The sequence below is a fragment of the Oratosquilla oratoria genome, chromosome 6, assembly GCF_046742065.1.
Source record: "Oratosquilla oratoria isolate Oo_2021 chromosome 6, ASM4674206v1, whole genome shotgun sequence".
In the NCBI taxonomy this organism is placed as follows: domain Eukaryota; kingdom Metazoa; phylum Arthropoda; class Malacostraca; order Stomatopoda; family Squillidae; genus Oratosquilla; species Oratosquilla oratoria.
Window position 1 is genome coordinate 3215191 of NC_134782.1, and position 7500 is coordinate 3222690.

At 38.5% G+C, this 7500-nt stretch overlaps 1 protein-coding gene across 2 annotated transcripts in view; it reads left to right on the plus strand.

Moving 5' to 3' along the window:
* LOC143026248 (phosphatidylinositol 3,4,5-trisphosphate 3-phosphatase TPTE2-like) overlaps nt 1-7500 on the plus strand; it is a 248730-nt gene that overhangs the window by 228151 nt on the left and 13079 nt on the right. The window lies entirely within an intron of this gene.

Below are 7500 nucleotides of genomic sequence, written 5' to 3' on the forward strand. Positions count from 1 at the left end.
TTGCCTTCTCATCTTTCTTCTCCTCTTTCTTCCCCTTCCTTCCTCTTCTTTCCTCTCCTCTTCCTTCCCATTGCCTTCTCATCTTTCTTCTTCTCTTTCTTCCCCTTCCCTCTTCTTTTCTCACCTCTTCCTTCCCATTTCCTTCTCCTCTTCCTTCCCCTTCCCTCTTCTTTCCTCTCCTCTTCCTTCCCCTTTCCTCTTCTTTCTCCTCTTCCTTCCCCTTCCCTCCTCTTCCCTCTCCTCTTACTTCCCTTTTCCTCTTCTACTTTTCTCCGCTCTTCCTTCCCCTTCCCTCCTCTTTCTATCCTCCATTCCTTCTCATTTCACTTCCACTTTTCGTTCTTCTTTTCTTCGTTATTTTTTTTCCATCGTCCAAATTTATCCCACTCTTCCCTCTATCCCCACTTTCGCTGGTCCCAGACTCCGACGCTCTCACATTTTTACTGACCTCACTTTTCGAAAGATTTTTTCTTTTCTTTCTTCTCTTCGTCGTTTTTCGTTCGTCATCGCGTTAGGAACTCAGTATCGTAATGGATTCCCCCCCACCCCCGACCACCACCAACTCCCGACATCAGTATATTCCCCCCCACATACACACAGATTCTCCCAATCTCAATAGACCCTCCCCCCCCCCCTGTCTATTTCAATGGATTGCCCACACATCCAATTTAATGGGTTTGTCTCAATTTGAATGGGTGTCTTCCATTGCAATGGGTTCCTTCCCATCTGGTTCCCTCATCAGTTGGTTGAAAATGGGTTTTGTCCTCAGCTGAATAAAATCGTCTTATGACAAGGAGGATAAATGTACCAGACAAGATCAATCCCAAACGAACAAAGCAATACATATGTGTAACTCTCTAGGTAAAGGAGAAGGAAGGAAAGGGTCCCCTTTGGGCGAATAAAATCGCCTGATGGCAAACTCTCTCTCTCTCTCTCTCTCTCTCTCTCTCTCTCTCTCTCTCTCTCTCTCTCTCTCTCTCTCTCTCTCTCTCTCTCTCTCTCTCTCTCTCTCTTTCTCTCTCTCTTTCTCTCTCTCTCTCTCTCTCTCTCTCTCTTTTGCTCTCTTCATTATGCCTTGGCAGTCCTTTCGACGGCACCATTGTTATCCATTCGCCTCAGCTTCCTGGCCTCTCGGGACTTCTACGTGATCCCAAGCTTTGCTCCGTGATGCCCGTCCCTGTCTCTTGTTCTCTTGGTTCTCGAGTTTATTATTTGTATTTGTTGATCTTATTTTTAGTTTATATATACACATACACATACATATACATATACATACACATAATATACACATACACACACACACACACACTCACACACACACACACTTTCAACGAACGGACGGCTTGAAGAACGTTCTGAAGAAAAGTGCCGATTGTGGATCCCAACGCAAAGAGAAGTACCTTTTTGTATTTGCAGGGTGGGGGGAAATTGCTCGTGGGGCAGTAGGTAAGTAGGAAAAGAGGAGAAGGGGAGGGATTGCTGGGGAAATGGAAGGAAATGAGGATGTGGAGGACTTGGCCCAAGCAGACAAGCGTAAGGTCAACATGAAACGACCACCGGACCAGCTCAGTGATGACGAAATGGCAAATAAAAATGTAAAGATTAGAAGTATAGAGAGGAGCAATACAGTAGAAAGTGACGAGAATATGTTCCAGGGATTTAAAGAGGGTGGGGGGGACACAACGACCCCCACCCCCCCCGACTGATAAGACTAGAGGAGAGAGTTGATAAGGTGATCGAGGACTTGGAACGTAAGTTAGGTAATGTAGACTCCATTTTCCAGAGAATTGAAAGGTTGGAACAACTAGAGAAGGCTAACAGAAGCTTAACTGAAGAAATAGAGGACCTAAAAAGACAGTTAGGAAATGTAAAGGAGGAGAATGAGAAATTGAAGAAGAATAGTAATGAAAACAGAGAGAAAATAGCTACAGAAGCTAAAAATTGGAGAATAACTCAAGAAGGGAATAAGGTTTCATTCACTGACATAGTCAAACAACAATTGAAAGAACATAATGAAGACTCAGTTATTAAAGTGATGAGACAGAAGGAGAATATAGTAAGAGAATTAACTGACAAAAAGAAATGTATAATTATATTAGGAATGGAAGAGAAACATAACCCAGATAGAACCGCAAGAATCAAGGAGGAAAATGAAAGAGTAAGCAGTTTATTAAAATTAGTCCAGGAAGATGAACCAGAAATTATAAAGGAAATTGAGGAAAAATTCAGACTCGGAAAATATAGTACAGATAAGACCAGACCAATTAAGATTAAATTCAGGTCACAAACAACGGCAGAGAAAATTCTATCCAAGACAGGGAAACTAGCAACAAATGATATATATAAAAAGGTATGGATAAAAAGAGAAATGAATAAGGAGGAAAGAGAGGCAGAAAAGCAGAAAAGAATTGAAGCTAAGGCAAAAAACGAGGAAAGAACGGAGTCAGAGAAAGAGAGATTCTATTGGAGAGTAGTGAACATGAAAATAAAGCAGTTCGACATACTAAAGAAAAACATAAGGGAAACAGAGAACACAATGGAAGTGGCAGAAAACTAAGAGTGTCTTACACAAATATAGATGGGTTGATAACAGGATTGAATGAACTGAATGATTATTTGAAAGAAAAAGAACCGGACATAATGGGAATTGTAGAAACAAAATTAAAAGGCCCACTACCACCCAACAGTGTAGGACATGATACATACAATTATTGGATTAGAAACAGAGAGAAAAAACAAGGGGGTGGAGTTATGTTCCTGACTAAGAAGGATATAAACGTGAAAGGTGTCATATATGGAAAGAATACAGTAGAGATGATTATGATAGAAGTGGAAGACCGAGATAAGAAGAGCAGAAAATTTGTGATCAATTATGTGCCTCCGAAAACAGCCTCATGGGAGGAGAGTGAACATAAAAGTATGTTAGAGGACACAAAGATAGCATTAACTAAAATAATGGAAGATGGAGGAAGAATAGTTATGATGGGCGACTTTAATTGCAAAGAAATCTGCTGGGAAGAAATGACAGTAAAGAGTGGTGATGACTCATGGGGAAATGCTCTACTTGAGATGATTACTGACCATTCAATGACACAATGGATACAAGAGAACACTAGGTATAGAAATGAAGAAGAACCATCGAGGCTAGACTTAATAATTACATCTGAACCTAGAATAGTGGACAAGATTGAATATAAAACACCAATAGGTAAAAGTGACCACATATTGATTGAACTGGAACTTAATGAAGAAAAATATATCAAAAGAAATGAACAATATAGAAAAGGAAGAATGATGTATGAAAAAACAAACTTTGATAAAATAAGAGAATTCTTCCAACAAGAAAACTGGGAAGAAATATACAAAGAAGAAACATCAGTGGAAGAGAAATGGAATATTTTGACAAAAATTTACAAAAAAGGAGTGGAAAAGTATGTCCCAAGACAAAAACAAGAAAAAGAATATGTAAAATGCTGGTACAACAAAAGTTGTAGGGAGTTAAAAGACAAAAGAGACAAAGCCTGGACCAGATGGAAAAAAGACAGAAGACCTGAAAAATGGAAAATATATACTGGTTATAGAAATGAATATGTACAAAAGTGCAGAGAGGAAAAAAGAAAATATGAAAAAGATGTTATAGAAAAGTGTAAAGATCAGCCAAAACTATTCTACAGATTTGTAAACAATAAACTGAAAAACAAACAAGACTTGGAGAAATTGAGACAAGGAGGAGTTGAATACACTGAGGAAATGGAAATGGCAGAAATTATGAACAAACATTTTAAATCAGTGTTTACAAGGGAAAATATACAACCTGAAGAGATTGAGTGGAAGGAAAAAGTCCCCCCTATGGAAGAAATAGAAGTAACAAAGAATGAAATATTGACACACTTGGGTAATTTTGATGTCAGAAAATCGCATGGGCCAGATGAAATAGCAAACTGGATTCTGAAAGAATGCAGGAATGAACTGGCAGACAAAATACATAGCATAATAAGCAGTTCCTTAAAAGAAGGAAAAGTTCCAGAAGATTGGAAAAAAGCAAATATAGTACCTATATATAAAGGAGGAAATAAAGAAGAACCTACCAACTATAGACCAGTCTCTCTAACAAGTACAATAGCAAAAATATGTGAAAGAATTATCAAAAGTAGATGGGTAAAATACTTGGAAAAAAACAACGTACTAAATCCAAGGCAATTTGGATTCAGACAAGGACGATCATGCGTCACCAATTTAATATGTTTCTATTCAAGGCTAATAGATATAATACAAGAAAGAGATGGATGGGCTGATTGTGCATTTCTAGACCTAAAAAAAGCTTTTGACAAAGTACCACATAAGAAGTTGCTTAAGAAATTAGAATATGAAGGAGGAATACAAGGTAAATTGCTAAATTGGATGGAAGACTTTTTGCAAGAAAGAAAAATGAGAGTAGTGATAAGAGATCAGCACTCAAAATGGAATGAAGTAATAAGCGGTGTCCCGCAGGGAACAGTTCTGGCCCCAATAATGTTTGCTATATATATTAATGATATGGATGAAGGAATTGAAAGCTATATGAGCTTCTTTGCAGATGATGCAAAATTACTGAAAAGAGTGAAAACTGAAGAAGATTGTGAATCACTACAGAGAGATCTAAATAAAGTACAAGAATGGAGTAGGAAGTGGGAGATGGAGTTCAATACAAAAAAGTGTAGTATAATGGAATTTGGAAAAAGCAAAAACAGAATAACAGGATCATATAATTTGGGAGAAGAAGGAATAAAAAGAGTAGAAAATGAGAAAGACCTGGGAGTCATTGTTATGAATAATATGTCACCTGAGAAACATATAAATAAGATTTTTGGAGAAACTTATAATTTAATAAGAACAATCAAAGTGGCATTTACATACCTGGATGAAGAAATGGTGAGGAAAATCCTAATCACCCTGATAAGACCAAGATTGGAATATGCAGCAACGATATGGTCACCAAGTACAAAAAAATGTATAAAAAAACTTGAAAGAATACAAAGAGCAATTACAAAATTGGCACCAACACTCTCAAAACTATCATATGACGAGAGACTACAAAAACTTAAACTACAGACACTAGAGCAAAGAAGAGAGAGAGGAGATTTGATAACTATTTACAGAATCATGAAAGGCATAGAAATTACTGATAGAGAGAATCTGATAAAATGGGATGACAGAAATACAAGAGGACACGGAAAGAAAATAAAAAAAGACAGCTATAGAAGAGATTTGAAAAAGAACAGCTTTCCTCACAGAGCAATAGACAGTTGGAACAAGTTAGATGAGAAAGTGGTGTGTGCAAAAACAATACATGAATTTAAAAATAGTTTAGATAAAATGAGATATGAAGACGGAACACCACGAGCATAGCTCCCCTTCCCGTAAAATACAACTAGGTAAATACAACTAGGTAAATACACACACACACACACACACACACACACACACACATATATATATATATATATATGTATATGTTCATGTATATGTATATGTGTGGTTTAGGGCACCGTCTTTGTAGCCTCTTGGCCTCAGAGCGGTAGGTTTGAGTCCTATGCGCGACGGCCATAAAAATTATATCATATGTATATGTATATGTATATGTACATGTGTATGTATACGTGTATGTATGTATATATGTTCATGTGTATGTATACGTATATGTACATGTACATGTATATGTATATGTGTATATGTATATGTAAATGTATATGTATTTGTATATGTACAGTATATGTATATGTATACATAAGAACATAATGAAGGAGGCTGCAAGAGACCATAAGGCCTACGCTAGACAGTTCCATGTCCATTATCACTTAAAAGAACCGATAGTTTCAGCGCTCACTACATGGTAACTAAATCTATTCCAATTGTTGACCACTCTATTAGTAAATCAATTCTTGCCTATTTCCTTCTTAAATCTAAATTTGTCCAATTTAGATCCATTACTACGAGTCCTGACAGGTTGTCTTAATATGATGACCTTATTTTGTCACCCTTGTTAAGGTCTTTGATCCACTTGAACACCTCTATTAGATGACCCCGCAATCTGCATCTTTCCAGAGAGTGTAAGTTAAGGTGCCTAAGCCTATCTTCGTAAGGTAAATTTCTGAGCCCAGGTATAATTTTGGTCATTCTCCTCTGCACTGATTCTAGTGAGTTGATGTCCTTTCTATAAGACGGAGACCAAAACTGTACCGCATAGTCAAGGGTAGTTCTAACTATAGCTAGAGTTTGATAATTACCACAGTACTTGATATAGCTACACTTCCCTGGGGGTCTCATTTCGAACTGTAGATAGTCTCAACTTTCATCTCACTTTTCCTCTTCGTTCTCCTCCTTTTCCTCGGTCTCCTCGTTTTTCTCCTCCTTTCCTACTTTCTTCTAGTTATATTCCCTCTCTCCCATCCCCTCCTCTTCTTCCTCGTTCTACTCTTTCTTCTCCTCCGCAACCCATTTTTCCCTATATTACTCTTCCTCAGCCCCTCCTCCTCTCCCTGCTCCTCTCACTCCACTCTCTTGTCCTCTTCCTCTTACGCCACCTCCTTCTCCCCTACCTCTTTCCTCCTCTTCAGCTCCGTTCTTCTCTTTTCCCTCCTTCTCTCACTCCACCACTTTGTCCTCTTGTTCCTCCTCCTCCTACTCCTCCTTCATCCTATTTTGCTCTCTTCCATTCTTGACTCCCTCTTAACCACCTCCGGCTGGTTCTAGTTATCCTTCAAGGTGGCACTTGGTATTACGTCGTCACTCATTAGTGCCAACTGCTTACTAGGAGACACGTGACCACAAGCTCTTATAAAAACAGATCACTTCTTTTCGGCGCGCGAGTGGACTGCATGACGTCATGTCGTAAGGAACCTTAACCAAGGAGTGAATTCCCCCTTGGGGGCTTCTTTTCATGTTTCAGAAGGGGGATTATAACCATAGATTTTTAGATTCAGATTGCTGAAACACAAATGTTTCTACAAACTACAATCCTACAAATTTTACAATCTACATAATGTTCAGAATACCATACACTTTAAGTATCACAGATTAGATTAACAACAAAAATAAATTTTACTCCTTTCGATACAAACAAATTTGAAAATAATGAGTATGTGTGAGAATAACACTTGGATATAGTGAAAATGGTGCAGAGAAGAGAAAAGAAAAAGTTTGGGAACCTCTGTCTCGTCGTTATTCTTCTTTTTCGAGGCGAAGTGACCTATTCTTGGTATTGACCTTGACCTAGCTTGGACTCTAGCGTGTGCAGCGTGTCTACGTGTGCTCAGTGTCTTCGCCGGTGCCTCGATTAGGAATCTGTCTTTGACCCTGCCTGACCCCAAAACGTGACCTTGACCTTGACCTTGACTTTGGCCCAAGTGTCGAGGACCACATGGCACTTAAAGGAAACAGGAGAGCAGTCGTAGGAGTGGTCGAGGAGAACTTAGGAGATGATGGCGGAAAAGAAGAGACAGAGTCCTTCAAAACTAGACC